General features: G+C 38.5%; 1 non-coding gene across 1 annotated transcript; it reads left to right on the top strand.

Moving 5' to 3' along the window:
- The first annotated feature begins 5,478 nt into the window (after positions 1-5,478).
- On the top strand, positions 5,479-5,585 carry LOC127099373 (small nucleolar RNA R71). Its single transcript, XR_007793881.1, has one exon. It is a non-coding gene; the product is annotated as a small nucleolar RNA R71 (small nucleolar RNA).
- The last annotated feature ends 21,395 nt before the right edge of the window (positions 5,586-26,980 follow it).

The following is a 26,980-nucleotide window of genomic DNA, read 5'->3' as shown; positions in this document are numbered from 1 at the left end:
AAACTTAGCGGAAAATTTCAGTCCCGAATCGACTTCCGTCTATTCTGAACCGCTACTAGAAAACCGGACACGCGAATTTATTGCTGGATTTGAATTAGAATGACAGAAATTATTAACACTAGAATCTTATCAAATTGAATGCACTTATCACTAAATCCTAATTCCAATGAATAAAACTCAGCTAACAGTTTTGTCAAACAGTTGGTGTGTATGTGATCAATGATGAACAACATTGGACTTTAGTTAAAGAAGTTTTCTTGCCACTATTGTATCGCAAAAAGTACAGCCACAACACACTAACTGAAATTGCGAAACCGTTGAAAAACGTAAAGAGAGATAAGGAAAGAATACGATACACAGAGATTTGGTAAGGAAGTTCCCCACGTCGTCCTCGCGTGTGGGTACGTCTCCCTCTCAATTTCAAATGAAATTGAGAACTGTGATTATCAATAATGCCGAATTCATTGATACAAGGTTACAATACAAAGACAAAATTCTAAATCCCAAGAACTTCTTCTTGTATGAAACCTCCACTTGATCTGAGCTCGATCAAGATTTTCCTGCAAGAAATTGCAAACAATTCACCGGTTCCACGACCTGTTTGCGAAATCACCCGATTTCCAAACGCAATGCTGCGGCTGAATCTGTTCTGCAAACGTGACTAACAAACCCGCAAGAACACTCCAGTTCTTGAAGGACAAACCGGTTGGTTTTTCCTCGAAACCCCCTTCAATCTTCAACTCAGCTAGATCCTCGATCGTTCCACTGAACACCTCAGTTAGATCCTTGATCGTACCACTGAACGTTATCTCATTGATCCTTTAATCCAAAGAACAAGAAAGATTATGTGTTGATGTTCTTGTAGAAAAGAGATTGAGAAGATGGAGAAGATGGAGTCTCTTTCAGGTTTCTAACTGCTCAAACAATTTGCCGCTACACACTCCTTTGATTGGTGTTTCAACTGTTCTTCCCTCTCAGAATTCATATCTTTTCCACTGCTGTCACAATACTTCTTATATATGAAAAATATAAGCTGTTAGTAGATAAAACAGACTTATGTATTGATACATGAAGTTATGCATCGATACATACTGTAAGGTTGATGAATTTTAGAGAATTTATGTAAGCATGGATCGATACAAAATTCGTATGTATTGATACATAGATCATTTCAACTAACATGGATCGATGCAAGGCTCGTATGGATCGATCCATAGAGCATTTTTCCTGTCCATGTATCGATACATGACTCGTATGGATCGATACATATTGAACAAAAGTGTTTTGTGGTTTACAACATGTTTTATGGATCGATGCATAGGAGTATATATTGATACATACTGACACAAAATAGTTTTTATGAGTTCTTTTTAAGAGATGTATCAATGTGGATCTTTATGTACAGTCATGAAACAATAGTATGGGATAAAAACACAAGTGAATCATGTAAAATAATGCACAGCGAACAATTGGATGATGATCACACAATTTTCCATCATTCAAAATTTATTCAATGTAAAGAATTTGCTCACACCATGAAGTCAATCCCCCACACGACAAAAACTTCCACTTCTAAGATGCATGTTTGTGGCTTTTCATCGCGTCTTGAAACGTTACTAGTGCGTTGGCACCAGTCGTAATTTTTAACCGCATTATGGACATCTTTCCATAGAGTAGGCCAAAACAGGCCCGATTGTAAGATCTTAGCACAAGTTTTCGATGTGCTTGCGTGCCCACCATAGGGGGCGGAATGGCAATGAGAGATCATGTCATCTATTTCATCCTCAAGAACACATCAACGGAAAATACTGTCGGTACCTCTTTTGAAAAGCAGAGGTTCATCCCAGAAGTATTGTTTTAGATCATGAAAGAATTTCTTCTTTTGTTGGTAAGATAGGTCCGGTGGAAGTACTCCAACAGCTAGGTAGTTGACAAAATCAGCATACCACGGCAGAGTTGCATTCGCATGAATTTCTTCCACGATTCTTCTATTTCGGTATCATATATGGTTAGTTCAGACATGTCGCTTTCCATTTGGGCTATAAGTCATTCGTAGGGGAAATCATCAATGATTGGAATCTATTCAGGTTTATTCCCTTCGATTCGTGATAAGTGGTCTGCTACTACGTTTTCAGTACCCTTCTTATCTTTTATCTCTAAGTCAAATTCTTGTAAGAGTAGGATCCATCTTAAGAGTCTTGGTTTGGCATCCTTCTTACTTAGCAGATATCTAATAGCGGCATGGTCAGTATAGATAATGATTTTCGCTCCTACTAAGTAGGAACATAATTTGTCTAAAGTGAACACAACAACTAGAAGTTCCTTTTCAGTGGTGGCGTAGTCCATTTGGGTTGGATCTAATGTTCTACTTACGTAGTAGATAACATGAAGTTTTTTATCCTTTCTTTGTCCTAGTACTGCACCTACGGAATAATCACTCGCATCACACATGATTTCGAAAGGTAATCTCCAGTCAGGTGGTTGCATGATAGGTGCGGTGATTAAAGATGTTTTTAATTGCTCAAACACTGTTAAACATTTCTCATCAAAGATAAAGTCAACGTCTTTCATTAATAAGCCCGTAAGTGGTTTGGTAATTTTCGAGAAATCTTTGATAAAGCATCGGTAGAAACCGGCGTGTCCTAAAAAGCTTCGTATTTCTCGTATGATTTTCGGAGGTTGAAGATTCTCTATGATTTCGATCTTAGCTTTGTCTACTTCAATTCCTTTATTAAATACTACGTGTCCTAACACGATTCCTTGTTGGACCATGAAATGGCATTTCTCCCAGTTCAAGACGAGATTCACCTTTACGCATCTTTCAAGTACCATTTCAAGGTTTGATAGACATCCTTCGAAGCTCTGCCCACAAACAGAAAAGTCTTCCATAAAGACTTCCATAATGTCATCTATAAAGTCAGCAAAAATTGACATCATGCATCTTTGGAATGTTGCGGGAGCGTTGCATAATCCAAATGGCATTCGTCGGTAAGCGAGTGTACCATAAGGACATGTGAAGGTTGTCTTCTCTTGGTCGTCAGGATGGATTGGAATTTGAAAGAATCCTGAATAACCGTCTAGATAGAAGAAGTGGGAATGCTTATCCAATCGTTCAAGCATTTGGTCAATGAAAGGCAGAGGAAAATGATCCTTCTGAGTGGATTTGTTTAGTTTTCTATAATCGATGCACATTCTACTTCCGGTCACAACTCTTTGTGCTATAGATTCTTCCTTATCATTCTTAACAACTATAACACCCCCTTTCTTGGGTACTACATGAACGGGGCTAACCCATTGACTATCGGAGATCGGGTATATGATTCCAGCATCTAGTAACTTCTTTACTTCATCCTTGACTATAATACTTAAGATTGGGTTGATCCTTCTTTGGTGTTCTCTAGAGGTTTTACAATCTTCCTCTAGCATAATGCGATGCATACAGATAGAAGGACTTATTCCTTTTAGGTCGGCGATGCTGTAGCCTAACGCATTTGGATATTTTCTTAAGAAATCTAGTAACTTTTCAGTTTCCATCTGTCCTAAGTCAGCGTTAACTATTACTGGTCTTTTGAGTTCAGTGTCTAGGAATTCGTATCTTAGGTTCTTTGGTAGTGTTTTTAATTCCAAGTCTGGTTTCTTCGGGCATGGCATGTGGTTGGGTGTAAGTGCTAAGCATTCGCTTAGACTTTCATTTTGGTATGGTTCACGCCAATTATCATCTTCAAAGATTTGAGGGATTTCGATTTTCATTATATTGGAATATGTGGTTTCTTGCATCTCCATCTCTCTTACGCACTCGTCTATGACATCAAGTAGATAACAGGTACCATCTATAGCTGGCGCTTGTAAGAATTGTGTCAAGATAAATTCAACATTTTCTTCTCCAACTTCGAATGTTAGCTTACCTCTTTTCACGTCTATTATGGCTCCGGTGGTGGCTAAGAATGGCCTTCCTAATATAATAGGTGTACTGACATCTTCTCTGATGTCCATGATTATGAAGTCTGTAGGAATGTAGAATTGTCCTACACGTACTGGGACATTCTCTAGTATACCGATATGATATTTGATTGAGTGGTCAGCTAGTTGAACAAACATCTTGGTTGGTCTTAGTTCTCCCATGTTGAGCCTTTTATAGATGGTTAAGGGCATTACACTAATGCTGGCTCCTAGGTCACATAAGCTTTGTCTATGACGATTTTTTCAATGACACAGGGTATGGAGAAACTACCCGGGTCTTTTAGTTTGGGAGGCATGTTATTTTGGATTATTGCGCTACACTCAGTAGTAAGTGTAACTGTTTCATTATCCTCAATCTTTTTCTTATTGGATAGGATCTTCTTAAGAAATTTGGCATATGAGGGCATTTGTGTGATGGCTTCTGTAAAGGGAATTGTAATGTTTAGTTGCTTCAGAAGTTCAACAAATTTCCTAAATTTCCCTGCATCTTTAGAATTTGCGAGTCTTTAAGGATATGAAATGGGTTGTTTATAAGGTGGTGGAGGCACATAAGGTTTTTCTTTCTCTTCGGCCTCTCGAGTATTATCTTCCTTCTCCTTCGGTTCCCTTACCTCCTCAGTTGTGGTTTTGTCTGGTTTTTGGTACATGGCAGGATTTTGGAGTCTTGGATCTATGGGTCCGTCTAGTTCCTTTCCACTTCTCAGTATAACGACATTTGCATGTCCTTTTGGATTAGGTTGCGGCTGTCCAGGAAATGTTCCAGCAGGAGCGGCAGTAGATGCTTGTTGTTGAGCCACTTGTGAAATCTATGTTTCAAGCATTTTGTTGTGGATGGCTAAAGCGTCTACTTTGCTCGCTAATTGTTTAAGTTGCTCGCTAGTATATATGTTTTGGTTCAAGAAGTCTTTGTTTGTCTGAGCTTGGGTAGCTATAAAGCTTTCCATCATTAGTTCAAGGTTGGACTTCCTAGGCTTGTTAGGAGCATTATTAGTTGGCTTTTAATATCCAGGAGGAACAACGGGTGCTCGGCCAGGTGCATACAGAGCGTTGTTATTCTTATACGAAAAGTTAGGATGATTTTTCCAACCTGGGTTGTAGGTATTCGAACAAGGATTGCCTTGTGCGTAATTCATTTGATCAGTTGGGACTCCTGCTAATATCTGACATTCTGGTGCAGTGTGTCCAAGAGTTCCACGTAACTCACAATTCGGAGTCACGACAGCCACGGTGGTTGTGGGTGGTATGGTCAAGTTGTATAACTTTTGAACAAGGGCATCTACCTTTGCATGGACGTGGTCAAGGCTACTGATTTCGTACATTCCACTTTTTGTTTGGGAATTTTCTACTGGAGTTCTTTCATCTCCTCATTGGCAATGGTTTTAGGCCATGTTTTCAATGAGTTGATAGGCTTCGTTGTATGGCTTGTCCATAAGTGCACCACCCGCGGAAGCGTCCACTATCAGTCTTGTGTTATACAGAAGCCCATTGTAAAATGTGTGAATGATCATCCAGTCTTCGAGACCGTGATGTGGACATATCCTAATCATGTCTTTGTATCTCTTCCATGTGTCGTGGAGAGATTCTAAATCCTTTTGTCGAAATCCGTTGATTTGAGCTCTCAGCATAGCAGTTTTGCTTGGCGAAAAATATCGGGATAAGAAAATGTTCTTCAGTTCTTCCCATGTTGTAACTGAGTTGGATGGCAAGGATTGCAACCAAGCCCAAGCTTTGTCTCTTAGAGACAAAGGAAAGAGGCGTAGTCTTATCGCATCTTGAGATACACCATTCGCCTTCACAGTGTCTGCGTACTGCACAAACTTGGTCAAATGTTCATTAGGGTCGTCCGTAGGATTTTCAGCAGATTGATGTTGTTGGACGACTAATAATAATGAGGGTTTTAGCTCGAAATCGTTTCGATTGATAGCAGGGGCGGAAATGCTGCTATGAGGTTCTTGTTGGGAAGGGGTAGCCTAGAACTTAAGAGGACGATTCTGTGGATCTATTGCAGCCATGGTTGGTTTTTCAACTGGTTCAACACTAGGAAAGAAGATATCGGGAATATTGTACCTTTGTTGGTACTTTAGTATTCGGCGTCTTAAATATAAGAAACGCTCTAATTCAAAGATTGGTGGTGCTAAGTTATCGCCTTGTGAGCGAGTACTTGGCATACAATCGGGGGAAATAAGGGAAAAGAGATTAGTTTTTACCTTAGTCTATACTGTGCAACGAAATAATCACACTATTTGACTAAATCAGGTCCCCGACAACGATGCCAAAAACTTGATACGCTCTCGCTGACTGTATATAGAATATAGTTTATCGGGTACTTGACTGCAAGTGCACAATCCAGTTGTTTTAGTTTTAAAAGATATCGAACCCACAAGGACCGACGGTCAAACTAATGCTACCGATGTTACTATGTTTAGCTAAGGGAATGGTTTTTAGAAGTTTGGTTGAAGAAAATTAAATCTAAGGAAAGTTAAGTCTTAAGAAAATATTAATAGAAGGATATCAGTATGCAACGCATTAATCGTCAGGGATTCGATAAGTCACCGGTGTATAATTTAAGTACCAAATATCTTTAAGTAGAAAATAATTATTTAAAAGGCTTTATCTCACACTCTCGTGATTGTTGATTTGGACTATACCTTTAAGTCGGAATGTACGCTCTCGCTGTCCCATTTGAAGTTAAAAATACATTTTGAAAATAAATAAGTTCAAATTGCTTTTAAAGTGCTCTCACTATTTTTAAAATCAATGCCTAGTTTTTACTATCCAGTTCGACCCTCACGCTCTCGCGATTGTCGGTTCTCACCTTAGTTAATTTTCCACTCTCGTGGCAAAATCGTATTAAATAGCTTCTCACTCTTGTGACAAAGTTAATTAAATTTAAATTAAAAACCACAACCAAAAAGATTGTTTGAGGAAAGAAGTTTTACACCGATTATTATTAAATCCCGTCTAATTAAATTGTTACATACCGATACCGGTAGTTTAGTCGGACATGTTAAACAACACAAACACAAACGAACATAAACAGATCAACAATAAAGCAAACATGATTACAGTAATAATAAAGCAATAACAATTGAATAAAAACCTGGAAATTAGATTAATAGAATACGCCGAATCTTGAAGTACTTGAGCAGTCCTCCACAGGTCGGTAGGATTCGGCCTCTTCGAAATAATAGCTTAAACTAAGGCCAAAGTTTCTATCTTTTTGCAAAGTGGTCAAAGTTTAGAACAAAAATAAGTTCAAACAAAGAAGATTTTGAAAAGGGAGGGAGAGATTTTGAAATTAAAGAAATGGGGAGAAGATGAAGAGACTAATCCTATGCACAAAGTTTGTATTTTTCTGTTTTTGTGCTGCTTTCTCTTCTGTTTCTTCTTCTTTTACTTCCTTTTCTATACTTTGCTCATTTAGGCATGGGGATTGAAATACCTGCAAAAATAACTCGAACACTTGCGGAATAATAGAAATATAAATGAAAGTGGTACGATTTTTGAGTGTAAATCAAGGCAAATATATGATGTATTTTTGCGTTATCACATTTCTTTGGTGTTTTGATGAGGTTTTAGGAATTTGACAAACCATATTTAATTTAAATGTATTATTTTAGTATTTTTAATTGAATAAATGCCAAATAATTTTGTTGACCAATTGTGATGACTTGTATGAGTTTGACTCTTGTTGTTGGGCCTTGGTCAAGGTTGATTTGACTTTGTCAAGTTAATATCATTGGATTTAGGGGATTGATAGAATGTCCATTCCATCTCCCAAAATGAATGGATGATATTAATTTGGTAAAAGTCCTTCTTTGATCAATTTGAGTTTTGATCTATTCCCCTTCCTCTTCACCTCATTCCCATTCTTCATGCATTCATCTCATTTGGCCTATGATATCTCAAAGTCCTAAAGCTAGTTGATTGAAAAATTAACACGAGTATGGATGAGATTAGACCATCTCTTTTGTATATTCTTTTTGTGTATGGTATGTTTCATGAGTATAGTCCATTATACTATGTCTCAAACATGCATTAACACCAAAATTCTATTGCCCGACCTCAAATAGTTGTGACTTCTACATAAGTCCAATTACGATTGCTTAACATAGCTCTAAATTTGTGACATAAAAGACATAGCATTCTAGTTAGGGAGATTGTAAGTCTCCCCTCTTTCTTGGTATTGTATGGAAACTTGACCTTTTCTCCTTCCTTTGGAAGATGTCTTGGCTCAAGGATCCATGCTTGTGATAAGTGGGTTGAGTGTTCTCCAAAGAATGTCTTAAAGTGAAAAGCAAAAGCAAAACAATACTAACTTCTAAATCGTTAACAACTAACTTTTAATTTCAAATCATTTACTTTAAGGTCATTTAATTTTAGCCTTTATTCATTTGCCATTATTCATACCATTCTAATTGTTTATGTTAATGCAATTTTCACTTTGTCCATTTGGACCATATTGTGTGATATATCTTGTTGGTGTAGGCTTTGCTTGTTTGTGTGGTCTTTGACCATTAATGTACATAATAACAACAAAAACCCTAAAAAGCTTTTGTGTGGACTGTTGGCTTGATCTTGGACAAATGGACTTAGAACTTAGGCAACATTCCTATGCTAAAGGACTTGGCCAATGCCAATTTTCTGTGAAACCAAGTGTTTGCAATTTAAAACTTCATCTGATCATCATTCAAGATCCCTCTGAGTTCTTCTGCAACATGATCATTGTGAAGCTGTTATTTTGAACCTATGACTTGTGAATTCATCTGTTACATGGGCTATCTGAAGAAGATCATGGAATGGATAAAGCTTGGATGTGGCTATCTTTATTTGATGCCTTTTCTCTTCAAGATAATATAATTGTGCATTTGTGTGTTGCTTGATTCTTAATGTCCAAGGGAATTCTGGGTTTCTATTGACATTCTTGTCTATTGGATTGCTACCCATTGGTCAGATCTTTTCAACTCTTAACTTTTAATTTTGTGCATAGGATTAGTCTCTTCATCTTCTCCCCATTTCTTTAATTTCAAAATCTCTCCCTCCCTTTTCAAAATCTTCTTTGTTTGAACTTATTTTTGTTCTAAACTTTGACCACTTTGCAAAAAGATAGAAACTTTGGCCTTATGCCATTGCATTTTCAAACTTCTTTTCTTAAATCAAATTTGTAAATAAACTTAATTTTACTTGACTTAAACTTTCAAAGAAAAGCCAAAAAGAACTAACTCATTCAAACCATTTTTAGGCCTTTGTGCCTTTCAAACTTAATTTTTGTTAAAAGCAATGCATCCACTTTGAAATTTGTATCACGAACTACGAGGTTTTGATCCCTCATTTTTATGTTGGTACGTAGGCACAAGTCCTAAGGTCTTATCAAACACAAAAATATAATTAATTGAATTCTTTTCTTATCCCCCTATTCTATTTGTTTGTAAACATCATTTTATACCAAATACATATGCACACAAAAAGGGCTCCCTAGGAGTACCTAGGACACTTTGGGTGCTAACACCTTCCCTCTATGTAACCAACCCCCTTACCTGTAATCTCTGACATTTTATTAGTTTTGATTTGAAAACTTCTTACTTTTGGGTTTTGTTCGTACTTTTTCCCTTTTCCCTTGGAAACAATAAAAGTGCGGTGGCGACTCTTGTTATTTGATGTCTAGCTTACCCATAGCTTGATGATCATGAATTTACCGCTACAGTATGAACATGTGTATGAATATGCTGAAAAAACAGGCACAAAAGGGTTAGATAGATAACACAATACAACCGAATACTCAACTAATCTCAACAAGGTCGAGATGCTACTGGAGATCTTGCTAGGGATTCAGCTGAAGAAAACCCTTCAATGATCATAAGCCATCAAAGGAGCTAAATCTTGATACAAGGCTTAATACCTTCTGGATAGAGAAATAAGATATTGCTTGGAGACCTAAATCTTAAACTTCTAAAGGCATGAACTCCATTCAGAGGGAGGGGAAGGTTTGCCGGGGATAAGAAACATCCGAACAAACTCTGTTACGAAGACCTGTTGGCAACTTCACTAGATTCTACCATTCTCACAACCTCATGCTGGGGAAAATGATGATCTTAAATACATTCATAAGGAAAATCCCGTCATTTAGAACACTGAGTTCCGCTTTTCAAGATCTTACCATCCTTGAGATCACTGTTGACATTCCTCTTTTATATTCACAAATCGAGGAAAACATTTTTGTAAATTTCAAAAACATGATTGTTTATATATCTTTTGTTTCAAAAATTATTATAAAAAATAAATTAAATTCCGTAAACTGAAACAAGATAAGAACAACAAACAAATGGGTAAAAGGATCAAATTTCATTAATAGAATGGTAGCCTACAAATGGCGTGACTCCATGGATCATTACAAAGTTGAAAGAATGGTAAATACATAGAAAATGCTACATTAAAATACAATGACCACTATTCTCCCTAACAACTTTGAATTCCGCTATGCTCAGAACTTTGGTCGAGGATGACTAGATGAGAATCTTCGATAGACATTGTTGCTTCAAATGATAAAGTCTGGCCTGATGCAGTTGTCACGCAACGAAAAATACAGAGTCGCCACCGAATTTTATTTATTCAAAAGGAAAGGAAAAATATCGATTAAAACCCAAATTAGAATGGTCTCACAACCAAGAGAGGATTCGAAAGTCGGTTATGTAAGGGAAAGGTATTAACACCCCTCACATCCGTGGTACTCCATGGGACCACTTGCTTGTATCAATGCGTATGGATGTTGTTTATCTTTAAGTTGCTTGCTATCGGGGAATGAGATGAGGGATAGAAAATAAGTTTTAAGTTAGTGTGCTCGCCAAGAATTTGTACCCTTATGCCTACGTATCCTCATACGTGTAATAAGGAAGTCAGAGCTCTGTAGTTCAGCTTACAAATGGAGTATGTGTTTGGTTGTTTTTACTGGACAATGTTGATGTTCGCGGACTACTGTTCACTTACTTGTATACTCTATCATGTGAGTGGGAAGTATTTGCTTGTTTGCGATAAAATAGATGCGCTTGGATCACACTCTAGCAGTTAAACATTACTTGCTCACACATGAAGGCTTAAGCGTTGTTCACGGTAGATTGGAAGTAATACGTCCCTTTTGAAAGGTTTGAAGAGAATGCACTGAGGCAAAAGATGATTTGATTTGTTGGGGTTGATTTTATGAACAGAGACAAGCATCAGACCCTTGGCTAGATACAATCAACAGTCTAAAAACTCGGGAGTTGAGAGGACAATGTTATCCTAACCACTCTTTTTCGTCCAAAAGAGATTTGAATTATGAAAAGAGTTTGGCAAGTCTAATCATTGGAATTTAAAGGGAGACACGTATCTGACCCTTGACTAAGTATGACCAACAATCAGAATACTTGGGAGTAGAGAGGACAATGGTATCCTAACCACCCTTTTTCTCCCTCATAGCACCTAGATCTAACTTGTTTGAATCATTAGATGTTTTAAGGGGGGAACTCAAGTGTTAGGTCCTCAAGCTAGGTATGACCGACAATCCAAGTACTTGAATGTTGTGTAAAAGCCCGTACACCCCATTTTTGCATTCCGCTTACTATGAAAATGTTTTGAAAAAGGCACTTGATGTTGGATTAAGTGTTTGAATTTATTATGAAAGAGTGTGTGAAAAATGGAGGTAAGGGGAGATAGAATGAGATTAAGAAAAGAATGGAGAAGATATGTGGATCATGGAATGGATGGGAAATACTTGACATTGGATCAAGTACTCACGTTGCAATGGTGTGAGTTTGATTTGGAAAACAACTTGACGTTGGATCAAATACCTTTTGTTTCTTTTGAAATGCTTTATTTTTATCGTTTATTTTTATCTTTTTAGTTAGCATGCATGCTGAACTAATAAAGGAAATAAACCTAAGATATTATATGTTCATTGGGTGGGGGGACATATGATCCACAATGGGGGGATAGATCTACACAATGCAAATGAAAGTGGAAATGAATTATACAAGACACAAACCATGTACCATGCCTAAAACATAAAAGTGGCATGGTTCAAACAATACAAGCTAATTGAATGAATAAGAGGGTAATGGGTAACTTGGATGGTTTTTGAATCTCAAATTCACATGTGAACACAAAACAACAAATCAGGTTAGTATACATTAACAAATGAATTGAAATGGATATTAAAATGAATTAACAAATGGATGAAATGCAATATGATATAATGGTGAAATGATAACAAGATATGATATAATGATCATGGTGAACATAATAGACCTATTAAAACATCATATCAAATTGAAATACCATTTTCAATTTGGATTCAATAACCACAATCAAGATATGAACAATTCAATTAAATGAAAGAATGCATCGTGTGTGAAATTAACATGAAAATTTAAAAAAATCCAATTAAATCCCAATCATGCCTGTTAATTGTCAAGAATTAAAATGGATCAAGATAACAAGAATTAACATGATTAATCACCTATTTTTTTGGGAATTTTTCAATGGGATTAAAAGATGAATTAATTTCTAAGCACATTAAAATCCTATATGATAATTAATCAACAACTAAGAAAATATACTTCCTAACCATGATGTACAAAACAAATATTAAAATCAAAGATTTAAATCCACAATTACAATCAAATTATTGAAAGTATTAAAATCATGAAGAAAAAACTAGAAACTAGAGGAATAGAATAAATGGGTCAGGGGGGATCAAGTTCTGGAATTGTATTGCTGGAAATGAAACAGGTGCCTGGGCCTTGGGCAAGAGGCCTATTGAAAATTCAATTATGGAAAAGAGGGGTTCATGAAGTACCAAGGGATGATGTTCAAGTAAGCTGGCTTGGGCCCATGGATTTAGGCCCAATTAGAACAAGGCTAATGCAAATGAGCATGTGATGGAAATTAGATTCAGTAAGAAAAATTAACACGTGGCCAAAGAAATTCAAATTGAATATTTTAAACAAGAATGAAAGCGCGCCAAGCCAAGGGAACAACTCAGGTCAAGGTCTTCGGTCAACTCCACCGTGCCGGAAATCGCCTCCGGCGGCGGTGGCCATCAAAAATGGAAATTGATGGCATCAAAGCACTCGTCTCCTCACACTCTCTATGAATCTCCCCTAATCATTCACGAACTCCACACCTAAGTCACTAATAGAAGAGATACCCTTAAGAACCCTAATCTCTCAAACCTAAATTAAGTGCCACCCTCAAGGAATCAGAGCCCAGGGACTTGGGGCTCTGATTCCTAACGCCCTAAGTCACATCCTAGTGACAAGAGGTTGAAGAAAAGAAAAATTTATAAAATCTACCTTGCTGTGGGTGAAGAATTTGACAACACCGGTGAATCCTCAGGTGAGTCCCAAATTCTATGGCTTGCTCTCAGATTTTGAATCCATCTTCTCTTAATCTTGCTCTTTCAACTTTCTTCGTCTCTTCTCGATTCTTCTATGTGATTGCTGTTGAGTGGGAATTCTTGCTGTTGATTCCACTGATTGAATGTAGTTGATGATTGAGATGGATGAAGGAGAGGGTTGATTGTGTGAGGGTTTGATTCAATGTTGAGATATGTTGAAGGTTGGTGAACGATGTAGGTTGGCCTTTGAGCAGTGAGGTTTTGTTAAGGGTGAGAGAAAGTGAGGATGAGTTCAGTGATGATGACTGAGAGAGTGAGGATGAATGTAAGGTTTTTTGATAAAAAATTGATTAAGCCAGGTGGATGATGATTGACTGTTATTTATAGGTGGTTGGAGTTTGTTAGATTGAGCAGAAATTAGTTAGGGTATTGTTATTGGGATGAGTGAATTCAAGGAAAATCAGTTATTTTATGTTATGGAGTTGTTGTAACTGACTTGTGAAACTATATTGTGAAACTCGAGGCCAATTATTCTGAGGCAGATAGAATTGAATGGCTTGGATTGATGTGGTTAGCTAATTGAAATATGGATGGTGATGGTTAGTTGTCTAGGTTGGTCTATAGTTAGGGTGTGAAATATATGCACTGCTGCTTCATGTTGAATGTGATTGTACTGCGGTGTTAGGTTTGTTTGTGAAGACCTATCCTTGGAGAGTTGATGCCATGCCAATGTTGATGTTTCTTGTTGTTGTATGTGTATGGTGTATATTTTGCTTCAGGTCCTTGTTGCCATGCTAATGTTGATGGCATTATTAAACTGTTGCCTTGACTTATATGAATGATTTGTAGAATGTTAGGTTGGCTATTGATGTTGTGGTTTACTGCTCGATTATGTTACTAAAATGACCACTTACAATGCAATATGATATAGAAACGTTTATGGTGCAAACTTGTGTCAGTGAGTTTATTTGTGATGGCCTGTAGGTTGTTGTGCATTGTTGATTATTGCATTTGGTATAGGACTGTTGGATTCAGAATTTGTTGTTGAATTGTGGAACACATGGCATACTTGTGGTGCATGTCATTCTATGTTAGCTCTTATGGATTATCTTTGCGTTACTTGATGTGGTTATGTAGTATGCCCTGATCTACATTGCTCTCTTATTTTAACTGCTGATTAATTGCAGTTTCATGCCTTGATTTTGCAATGTTTTGTAGGCCATGTATGGATGTATGATGGTGGTCCATCAAGCTTTAAATTTAAAGCAACATGGGCCAAGAGAAACTTAAGGACCCAAGATCAAAGAAATGGCCCCAGTATTAGAAATGGAAGTTGAACTTAGGATCTTTTAGGATTGGGTTGAATTTGGTCAAAGTTGACCAGAAAGTCAACTATTGACCAAAAAGTCAATTATTGACTAAAACCAACATTTGGTCAACATTTCCATTTTTTTTAATTTCTCATGTTTTGGACATTTTTATGCTTTGTAATGAGATTTGAATTTTTTTGAATGAAATGGATTGGTATGGAATGGATGGACTTGTATTGAATTTTTTATGACTAATGGTTATTGAAATGAATTTGCCATGAGCTTAAATTTAAATCATGAACCATTGTATGAACATACTTGTAATAGATTAAAATGAACAATGACTTGAACATGATTTGTAATGAATTGGGAATGAACAGTATAGATTGAAAAGACATTGAAATAACATGAATGATAATCAAGGTTATGACTTGAATGAACCATTAAAATGAATCAAAGTCATGAATTATGGATGGACCAAGACCAAACCAATGGAAATGTATGGATGATATCAAAGCATAGATGAACTTGATGAATACCTAACCATGGATCAAAGACCATAGCTTGGATGGATAATACCAAGTATGAAACAAAGCTTTAACAAGATCCTAGATGTATCCTAAAATGGGACTTAAATAAAGATTCATGGGCCAAGCACCAATGGCATGACAATGGCATGAAATGAACTTGAATAACATTGACCAAATGAAATAGAAAGGCTTAGACTAGGCACTTGAAATAGCCATATGAAATAGGCCTAAGCAAGACATGAAATTGGACTAGGCATGAATAAATGATCATATGAAATTCTATGGATGAATTGAATCAAGTGGAAGATATGATGCCATGGAAATGGGCTTGAACCAATGAACATAGATAAGCAAGAGATAAACATGTAAGGTTATGAGGTGAATGCTAATCAAACCAAGGAAACCTCCATAACAGACCATGAACGAGTGGGCCTTGACTGGATCTTGGCCAACCAAGTGAAACACACACACACACCATGGAATGATGATGGACCAATGAAAGGGGGTTAGAGGTACACACAAGGAGTGGTGGCCATAATTAGGGTTTGGAGATACCATGATCAAGTGAGGATCCGAAATGAGGGTTTTGATTCACCAAGAAGCCACAGTTAAATCCTCAATGTTGGGCACCATACACAAGCTCTAAGAGAAACCCTCAAATTAGGTTTTGATTGTTGAGCCACCTCTAGATGCAGAGAAACCCTAGCTTCCACTAGGTGTAAGCACAAAACTTGGAATCCATGATACCTGTCCTCTTGTGTTGGACCATGGATATGCAGATGGATGATCACAAGGATATGCACATGATTAGGGTTAGTGACCTAGCTGAACCTTGTGAAAGGTAGGGTAAATTTTGGGGTATGACAATTGATCCTATTTAATCTTCTCAAACCTGAATGTATGGGTAGTAACAACTTTCATACATTCAAGGTAAGAGGGGATTAAATACTGTAAGACCCCAATTTTGACCCTAAGATCCCTCATGGCATCATAACATTGCATTTGCATAGCCTCAAGGATCATGAGCATCTTGGTTCCCTTTGCCTTTGGGTGGGACTCCTTGTGATTGGTTTGAGATCACCAAGCATGCTTGAATTATACATCATTGTTTCTCTTACTTTTGTTTACTAAAAAAAAAAAAGAGAAAAACGAAAATATAAAAAGAAAAAAGAAAAAACGAAAAAAAATGAAAAAAAAATTAAAAAAAAATATAACAATTTTTTTTTGGACTTGGGCCTCTCTCATTTGAGCCCACAGGTCCACAAAAACCAAGTTATAAATTCAGAGTTTTAGTGAAACAAAAGGAGATGCCATTCCTATTACCCTGGCAGGAAAAAGAAAGTGAGAGAAGAGCTAACAGAGTTCAGAGCAACCTCCAGAGGCTGAAGGGAACTCATCGGCAAAGAACCAATTCCCTCTCATATAAACCCTCAGATTGCTCTGCAAACCTCACGGGTGCAACTCAATTTCAATCTATCCTCCCCAATTAGGTATGCCCTATTTCCACTATTTTATACTTTCAACCTGAAGTTTTTTGATACCCTTTTAATGTATGTGTTTAACAAGAGGTTTAGGCCTCCTGCCCTTGGTTGCTTTTTGTGAGCTTTTTTTGTGAATTTTAATGGCATGATTCATGTGGTTACATTTTGATTTGGGGGCAAATCTTGATTACCCTATCTTGTTTCTCTAACCTGTTTGTTGAGTTTTTTTTGTGAGGGCTCACATGACTCTTGCAGAGATGGCCTGGTGTTCCACTTTATTTGTGGGATACCCCCTGGAGGTTTATTCCGATTACCTGTGCTTAATGGCTTGAGATATTTGTTTGTGACTGCTTATTCCAAAGGATGGGAGCTACTTGGATCATCAATATGATCTCAAGAGGGGAACTCCTAATGTGGTTTTATTTTCTTTTCCCTTATCTCTTGTATGTTTAGGAATTTAACCCTTCTTTTTTTCCCCATTCTAACCCAAGCCAAAACTTTTTGTGCAAACAATAACTTTTGTTTTCAACATTAGAAACCTAAGCCTTATGCTTTTGATTTTCAAAACTTATTTTTCATAACACTTATTCTGAATTGAACCTTTTAATCCACTTTAACCATATTTTTGTAAATACTTTTAATTAGTAAATATAACCCATTCAAATACTTTTTGTGGTTTCAATGGCCACCTTCTTAATCAAACCCTTTTTTTATAACCATTAGCTATTAGGTTTGAATTATCCTTGAGGTAGATATAATACTCACCTTTATCCTTAGTGATGGACAATGAGTGTTCCATGCTTATTATAGGGTTAACCCCTCACTAGCATGTTAAAGCTATCCTCACATGGTGGATTTGTGGTTTTAGGTTGAGTTTTCTCCCTTTGATAACAAAAGGCCTTGAGGATTTTGGACCAATCAATTCACCAACTTTTTTTTTGAATTTTTTTACCCCGAACTACGAGGTTTTGATCCTAATCTTTTTTTAAGATGGTACGTAGGCAATGGGTTCATCCATTCAAACACAAAATGTAAATAAATTTGTATATTCTTTTCTCATCCCTTCAATCATGTTTGCACAAATAAATTTTCACAAAAAAAAACAACAACCTTACAACAAATGTGAAAAGGGCTCCCTAGGAGTACCTAGGATGCTTTGGGTGCCTAACACCTTCCCATTGCATAACCAACCCCCTTACCCAGATCTCTGACATTTTTATTAGTTTTTGATTCGATAAAACTTTTAGGTTTTTGTTCGCTTTCTAACCATTCCTTTGGATAAATAGAAGTGCGGTGGCGACTCGACTTGTATGATTTACCTTGGATTTAGTCAATATCTCTAATGGTAACGAATACCCCGCTACAGAAAAGTGGCGACTCTCCTGGGGACAAATAATTTGCCTAGTGGGTTTTGCCTACTTTTCATATTTGTTGTATTGTATTGTATATTTTTTTGTGACATATTTTTGTGCAATTTGGGATTACTGTATTGTATGTAATGATTGAATTGTTTGAATATTAATTCCTTGTATGCTTGGTGATCTTCGTGAGATGAGTTATATACCCGAACTCGAGTGCACTTAGGATAAGAGAATGAGATAGTCTTGTCGACTTGTGTGGAGTTATTCCTTAGCAAGTTGACTTGCAAGTCCATTCACTTGGTGGAGGTTATGTTGGGATCAATAATGTCACACAAGTAAGTTGTGGTTAGACATTACTTTTCCAATATAGACCTTAGAAGCCAAGGACCTTAGTTTACCAAACCCATCTTGGCCTATTCTTAGGATGTAGTGCGAATGTCGTTCAAGTGTAAGATTTGATACGATTGTTACGCGATACTACACTCATAAGAGTCTCTCTTGAGAATATTTTCGGAATACGAGTAGTCGTTTCTCCAATAATATCCGAAAGATGGGATGATGACTATGGGAACCTCTTGTAGAACATGTTTGGCAGGTTTAAACCTTAGTACACTCCCTTTGGGTGGTTCTTAACCTAACTCCATGCTCGTGACTTACAACAAACCCTTGATTCGTGGTTGATTTGTTCATGTATCCTTAATATCAATGGAACTTGGGTGTTGATAAGGTGTAAACCATAATCCCCCAAAATGGATGATTGATATTAAGGATGACATGATCCATCCCATGACCTTTGTTTGGTGTGCTTTGCTTGATCCTTGAGTGTGATTGTTGCATTCATGCATTCGTGCACCCATTTGCATTCATATCATCAAAATAATAAGAAAATTTTCAAGGAACTTAAGAGGTCTATTTGCAAATTTTCAGACATGGAAAGACAAAGAAGGAATACAAAGAAGTACAGCTTCAGACAACCGGATTTGAAAGAGCTAAGGAATTTGACATCCTATGTATTAGATCCTTTGGGTTTCAAAGCTCGTTTTGGGAAGCTTCTTCCTCTTCTGACCACTCAGGTGGATGAAGGATTGATGAGTGTATTGGTGCAGTTTTATGATCCCTTGTACCGTTGCTTCACGTTTCCGGATTTCCAGCTTTTGCCTACCCTTGAGGAGTATGCTTATCTTGTGGGTATACCTATTCTGGATCAGGTGCCGTTCAGTGGCTTGAAGAGTATTCCTACTTCACAAGAGATAGCAAACATGTTGCACATAGATGAATCTCTGGTTGGTGCTCATATATGGGAAGGCCATGAGTGAGGACGCCTTTGAGGTCATATTTGTACTTCTCATCTATGGGCTAGTATTACTCCCCAACATCGACAAGTTTGTGGATGTGAACGCTATTAGGATCTTCTCTACTCTTAATCCCGTTCCGACTCTGTTGGGCGATACCTACTTCTCTTTGCATATGAGGAATGCAAAGGGTGGTGGCATTATTGTGTGATGTTTGCCTCTGTTGTATAAGTGGTTTATTTCTCACTTACCGCAGACGGTCGCCTTCAAGGAGAATAAGGGATGTCTATGGTGGTCCACGAGACTCATGTCTCTCACTAATGATGATATCTCTTGGTATAACCGTGTGTATGATGGTGTGCAGATTATTGACTCTTGTGGCGAATTCTCCAATGTACCTCTTCTTGGTACATGTGGTGGGATTAACTACAATCCTGTTTTGGCACGTCGGCAGCTTGGGTTCCCCTTAAAGGATAAACCCAATAACATTCTGTCAAAGGGTGTATTCTTTCAAGATGGTAAAGATCCCCAAGGCTTGAAAGCTAGGATGGTCCGCGCTTGGCGCAAGATTCATAGGAAAGGAAGGAAAGAGTTGGGTCCTAAGAATTGCATCGCTTTGGAGCCTTACACTATTTGGGTTAGGAAGAGGGCGTCTGAGTATCTCATGCCTTACGAGTATCCGAGACCTACACCTATGATTATGGCTGGGCCTTTAACCCTACCTAATCAAGGAGTAGAGGAGTTTAGAGACGAAGACTGTTCACGTGCCTGGATCCGTGAATGTGAAGAGTTGCTTCAGCAGATTAAGGAGAAGGATGCGTTGATTGAGTTTCTTGAGCATCAGGTTATTGATGACCCTGATAATGTATGGACTTCTCTACTTCCTCAGTCTTCTAAGTTCTGGAAGAGGAAGTATAATCGACTCACCAAAGAGAAGGCCGATATGGAGGAAGCCTACGAGAGGGAGGTGAAGAGGCTTCGCGCATCTTATCTTCCTGTGTCCCGAGCTTTAGATGATTGTTTCTAGGGATCCATAAGACGATTATTTTCCTTTTCTCTTGTATATGATTGACGATGCTGCACTTCTTTTCCCTGATATTATTTGATGAGATATTTCCATATGTGATAAAATGCTTAATATTTCCAGAATTTGTAAATAAAACTCTAAAGTTCCTTTGAAATAAAAAAACAAATCATATGCACAAACATTGCATGCATCATATGCATAAGCAGGTTTTGTTTCCGGTCCATTGCCCTGTGGTCTAACTCTGTGTCCTTCATTTATTTTAAAGACAAGCTGACTCACCGGTACTACAGTAGAGCCAACATTTCAAGACTAATGGATATCTTAGAGCAAGAGAACCGCGAGGTGATTGGGGAAGTTGATCTACCAATCAAGATTGGACCAAGTGATTTCCAAATTATCTTCCAGGTTATGGACATTCACCCATCATACAGTTGTCTCTTAGGCAGACCATGGATTCACGAGGCAGGCGCCGTGACGTCCACCCTACACCAGAAACTGAAATTTGTGAAGAACAAGAAGGTGGTGATGGTAGGGGGAGAAAGGGCTCTCCTGGTTAGCAATTTGTCTTCCTTCTCTTATATAGATGCTGAGGTTGAAATTGGAACTCCTTTCCAAGCTTTATCTATAGCTGAGCCTATTGAGAAGAGAACTCCTTCATTTGCTTCCTACAAAGATGCAAAGTTGGCCATTGAGCATGGTGCAACCACTGGTTTAGGAAAAATGATTGAGTTAGAAGACAACGAGTCCCAGGCTGGCATAGGTTTTTCTTCTGGTACTTTCAACAAGCAAGGGTTATTCAAGAGTGGAGGTTTTATCCACACTGGTATAGATGAGGAGGCTGCTGCCGTCTTAGAAGAAGATACAAAGGATTCTGGCAATTTCATCATCCCTGGAGGGGTCTGCAACAATTGGGTCGCTGTGGATATTCCAACAGTTGTCCATAAGTCAACGTAATAATCACTTTGTTTAAAAACCCTTCTCCCATGCCAAAAGGAGGAGTGATGACATTGTTGGCGCATAAGTACAATGATATTTTCATTCAATAAATTCATGTTAAATGTTTGTTTTTCCAATTATTTTCCCTTTTTGCTTTTTGCATGAAATTGGTTATCACATAAAACCCTAAAAATAAGAATAAAATCAATCTTTTCATCTGCATAATGATTTGCTTTGTTTGAATTCTAAAAGCTTTTCATATCCAAAATCATTATGCAGGTTGATCAAACCCATTGAACATAATGACCCAACACCATCTCCCAATTTTGAATTCCCTGTATTTGAGGCAGAGGAAGATGATGTTGAAGAGATTCCTGACGAGATTACCCGTCTACTTGAGCACGAAGAGAAGATCATTCAGCCGCATCTTGAGAATCTGGAAACAGTCAACTTGGGGTCTGCAAATTGTGTGCGAGAGGTAAAGATTGGGGCACTTCTGGAAGAATTTGTTAAGAAGGGGTTGATTAAGTTGCTACGAGAATATGTTGACGTCTTTGCCTGGTCATATGAAGACATGCCTGGTCTAGATATTGATATTGTGCAACATTTCCTACCTCTAAAGCCTGAGTGCATGCCTGTAAAGCAGAAGCTCAGAAGAACTCATCCTGATATGACAGTGAAGATCAAAGAGGAAGTTCAGAAGCAAATTGATGCGGGGTTCCTGGTGACTTCTATATATCCTCAATGGGTGGCCAATATTGTGCCCGTGCCTAAGAAAGATGGAAAAGTCCGGATGTGTATGGACTACAGGGACTTGAATAAAGCTAGTCCAAAAGATGATTTCCCCCTACCACACATTGATATGTTGGTAGACAATACAGCTAAATTCAATGTCTTCTCGTTTATGGACGGATTTTCCGGATATAATCAGATTAAGATGGCACCCGAGGATATGGAGAAGACAAAATTCATCACACCTTGGGGAACATTCTGTTATCGAGTGATGCCCTTCGGTTTGAAGAACACCGGAGCCACGTATCAACGAGCTATGACCACCTTGTTTCATGATATGATGCACAAGGAGATTGAGGTATATGTTGACGATATGATTGCTAAGTCAAGAACGGAAGTTGAACATGTAGAGCACCTGTTGAAGCTTTTTCAGCGTTTGAGGAAATATAAGCTTCGTCTGAATCCCAACAAGTGTACATTTGGAGTCCGTTCTGGCAAGTTATTGGGCTTTATCGTTAGTGAAAGAGGTATTGAGGTTGATCCTGCAAAGGTCAAAGCAATAAAAGAGATGCCTGCGCCCAAAACTGAGAAGCAAGTCCGAGGCTTTCTTGGCCGCTTGAATTATATCTCCAGATTCATATCCCACATGACTGCCACATGTGCGCCTATATTCAAGCTCCTCTGGAAAGATCAGTCCCATGATTGGACCGAGGATTGCCAGAAAGCTTTCGACAGTATTAAAGAATATCTGTCTGAGCCTCCGATTCTGTCTCCACCTGTAGAGGGAAGACCTTTGATCATGTATCTGACTGTTCTTGAAGACTCGATGGGTTGTGTCCTTGGTCAGCAAGACGAATCAGGGAAGAAGGAGTATGCTATTTACTACCTGAGTAAGAAGTTCACTGATTGTGAGTCTCGATACTCAATGCTTGAAAAGACATGCTGTGCTTTGGCTTGGGCTGCTAAGGGCTTACGCCAGTATATGATAAATCATACGACTTGGTTGATATCCCGAATGGATCCAATCAAGTACATCTTCGAGAAGCCTGCTTTAACAGGGAGAATTGTCCGTTGGCAGATGTTGTTATCTGAGTATGATATTGAGTATCGAGCTCAGAAGGCTAAAGGTAGTATCTTGGCTGACCATTTGGCACATCAGCCTATTGAAGATTATCAGTCAGTTCAGTATGACTTCCCGGATGAGGAGATTCTGTATTTGAAGATGAAAGATTGTGATGAGCCTACACTCGACAAAGGCCCAGAGCCTGGTTCCAAATGAAGTATGGTATTTGATGGCGCTGTAAATTAGTATGGAAATGGTATTGGGGCCGTGATTATTACTCCTCAGGGCGCACATATTCCTTTTACAGCAAGGCTAACTTTCAAATGCACGAATAATATGGCTGAGTATGAGGCTTGTATTATGGGATTGGAAGAATGCATTGATCTAAGGATCAAGCATCTTGATGTATATGGTGATTCGGCCCTCGTTGTTAATCAGATTAAGGGTGAATGGGAAACGAATCAGCCTGGCCTCATTCCATGTAGAGATTATGCGAGGAAGATTTCAACGTTCTTCACTGAGGTTGACTTCCATCATATTCCTCAAGATGAGAATCGGATGGCAGATGTCCTTGCTACGCCAATTTCAATGATTGTGGTTAAATATTGGAATGAAGTTCCCAATATCACCGTGATGCGCTTGGACAGACCAGCTCATGTATTTGCAGTAGAAGAAGTAAAAGATGATAAGCCGTGGTATTATGATATCAAATGTTTCCTTCAGAGCCAGATTTACCCGCCTGGGGCGTCTGTGAAAGATAGGAAGACTTTGAGGAGATTGTTAGGCAGTTTCTACCTCAATGGCGAAGTGCTTTACAAAAGAAATTTTGACATGGTTCTGCTCAGATGCGTGGATAGACACGAAGCAGACCTGTTGATGACTGAGGTCCATGAGGGTTCATTTGGTACTCATTCCAATGGACATGCCATGGCTAGAAAGATGTTGAGAGCAGGGTACTATTGGCTGACAATGGAGTCTGACTGCTGCAAATTTGTGAAGAAATGCCACAAGTGTCAGATTTATGCTGATAAGATTCATATTCCCCCGACACTTTTGAATGTGATCTCATCACCTTGGCCTTTCTCCATGTGGGGAATTGACATGATTGGCATGATAGAACCGAAAGCGTCCAATGGACACAGATTTATTCTCGTAGCAATTGATTACTTCACCAAGTGGGTTGAAGCGACATCGTATGCAAATATGACCAGGCAGGTGGTCGTGAAGTTTATTAAGAATCAACTCATATGCTGTTATGGTGTGCCAGATAAGATCATTACTGATAATGGATCTAACTTGAACAACAAAATGATGAAAGAACTGAGTAGTGAGTTCAAGATTGCGCATCACAACTCTTCTCCTTATAGACCCAAGATGAATGGGGCTGTTGAAGCTACTAATAAGAATATCAAGAAAATTATCCAGAAAATGGTTGTTATGTACAAAGATTGGCATGAGATGTTGCCATTCGCTTTACATGGATATCGTACATCTGTCCGCACTTCAACAGAGGCAACCCCTTTCTCTCTTGTTTATGGCATGGAGGCGGTACTCCCAGTAGAGGTGGAGATCCCATCAATGAGAGTCTTGATGGAGGCCAAGTTGACTGATGCTGAATGGGTTCAGAGTCGTTATGACCAGCTGAACTTGATAGAAGAAAAGAGATTGACTGCCATGTGCCACTGTCAGTTATATCAGCAGAGGATGAAGAAAGATTTTGATAAGAAGGTCAAGCCTCGTGTGTTCCGAGAAGGTGACCTTGTGCTCAAGAAGTTTTGTCTTTCGTGCCCGATTCCAGGGGCAAGTGGACTCCGAACTATGAGGGTACGCATGTTGTTAAGAGAGCCTTTTCAGGCGGTGCTTTGATACTTACAACTATGGATGGGGAGGATTTCACTCGTCCTGTGAATTCAGATGCAGTCAAGAAATACTTCGCCTAAAAAAAAACAATAAAAAAAAACTGAATAGCTCGCTAAGTTGAAAACCTGAAAGGGCGGCTTAGGCAAAAATGAGCGTTTCGGTGGATTGAAAACCCGAAAGGGCGGTCCAGGCAAAAGTTAGAGACACAAAAAATATATAATAATGATATATGTATCCCCCTAGATTGAGTACCTCATCCTGGGGCAATCTAGGCAAAAATTAGGGATTTGGCAAGTAACTGCATCCTGACAAGACTTTGTTCTACAACTGTCGTCCGTCAGAGATCCTTGCTCATTATTAGCCAAAGCTTCAAATACATCGGATTCAGAATTGGTGGAGAAATGGTCATTATGTTCAATGTAGCCCTTTTCCAATATATATCACCAATTTCAAATTTGTAAAGATCTATGGAGTCTTGCCATTCGCAGACTACCATTCTATCAAATAAATTTGAGCCTTTTATCCAATTATTGGCACTCTTATCTGTTGAGAGTCACCTCTCTTCCCTTCAGCAGAGTAACAATCTTTCTTCCTCAACAGCTTGGATCTCTTTGGGCAAGAGCGGTATTTGGTGGTTGACCCCGATAAATCCTGTATCTCCTCGGATAGATTCCCCAGTAGAGTTGTTAGTGTGGTGGACCTTGTCTGTGATAACTCTCGTCCCCAGCTGGAATGATTGATGATTCATCCCCTGCAGAGTTCTTTGCTTCCTGGTATCTCTGATCCCCAGCAGATTGGATACTCTCCGGTGAACTTGGCTTTCTCTCTTGAGATGTAGTACCGGGTGGTTGATTCCTGGACCTGGTTGTGTTAAATATGTCTGTTTGTCAACATACATCATACATAAACCACGCGCATGCATAATTAAAACATTCATATATTCATGTTGCATTTTTGCCATATATCGTTATTTGTTGTCTCCTGCTATTTGGTGATATATTTCCCCAAGCAAATGAGTGTGTTTGATCTCTCCATATAGAGTCAGCTCCATAGGCAGAAAGCGTTATCCTTTCTTCCATATTCCCCATCGAGATATATCCTCGTGGATGATGTTCGTTTTTGTTCCTTCCCAACACATATATTGGGATGGGTTGCCCTATTGAGTTATATCCTCACTAGGACAAGTCTTGATTCAGTGTGCCTATCCGGTTTGATCCTAGATTGGCGTCTTATGACTGTTTCCTTTGCTTCCCCGTGGTAAATGAATAATTGCTCAGTAATTAGTAATTATTTATATTATCCCCGGCGGAGTCTGTGGTTTTCTACCCTTATACCGATAGTTGTAAAATCTATTTGTATCCCCGTTAGAGTCTGTGGTTTTCTACCCTTATACCGGCAGTTGTAAACCCTACTCACTTTCCCCTGTAGAGTTAACCTTTTGTTCATCGTAATTGATGATGGTTACTTTTTCGTGGTTCCCTACCCAGTATCCGGTAGGTGTAATCCCCTCCTTGATAGTTGTCTTCATCCAATATTTGGTGTTGATATACCCTCATTTGCGGGGATAATTGACCTGATTACGCGATTTATCCCCAGTGAGTCATCTCTCTATCTTGTTGTTGTTAGTAACGATTGTTCCTCCCCTGAATTGGTCATCATTATATAGCTAGTTTCGGTATCCCGATGCCTTTTCTTTTTGGTCGATTTATCCTTTATTAACCCAGTAACCGGTTGTGGATAATCGTCCATGCGAGTATATTATCTACGTTCTGACGGTAATAGATAATATATCTCATGCACTCTTTGGTCGAAGCCTTTTGTTCTTCCCCAGTTGAGTAAGATTCGTACCCCCTTTTCGGAGTCGAATGTCCATCCCATAATCGAGTTTGCTTTTGGCCCTCTTTTTGGATGATGAGTGTTTTGGGAATATTCCCCAATTCACGCCTTGATTGGTCATCATTATATACCTAGTTTCGGTATCCCGATGCCTTTTCTTTTCGGTCGATTTATCCTTTATTAACCCAGTAACCGGTTGTGGATAATCGTCCATGCGAGTAT

The sequence above is a fragment of the Lathyrus oleraceus genome, chromosome 6, assembly GCF_024323335.1.
Source record: "Lathyrus oleraceus cultivar Zhongwan6 chromosome 6, CAAS_Psat_ZW6_1.0, whole genome shotgun sequence".
Classification (NCBI taxonomy): domain Eukaryota; kingdom Viridiplantae; phylum Streptophyta; class Magnoliopsida; order Fabales; family Fabaceae; genus Lathyrus; species Lathyrus oleraceus.
Note: the sequence above shows the minus strand (reverse complement) of the source record. Positions and strands in the feature narration are given on the sequence as shown.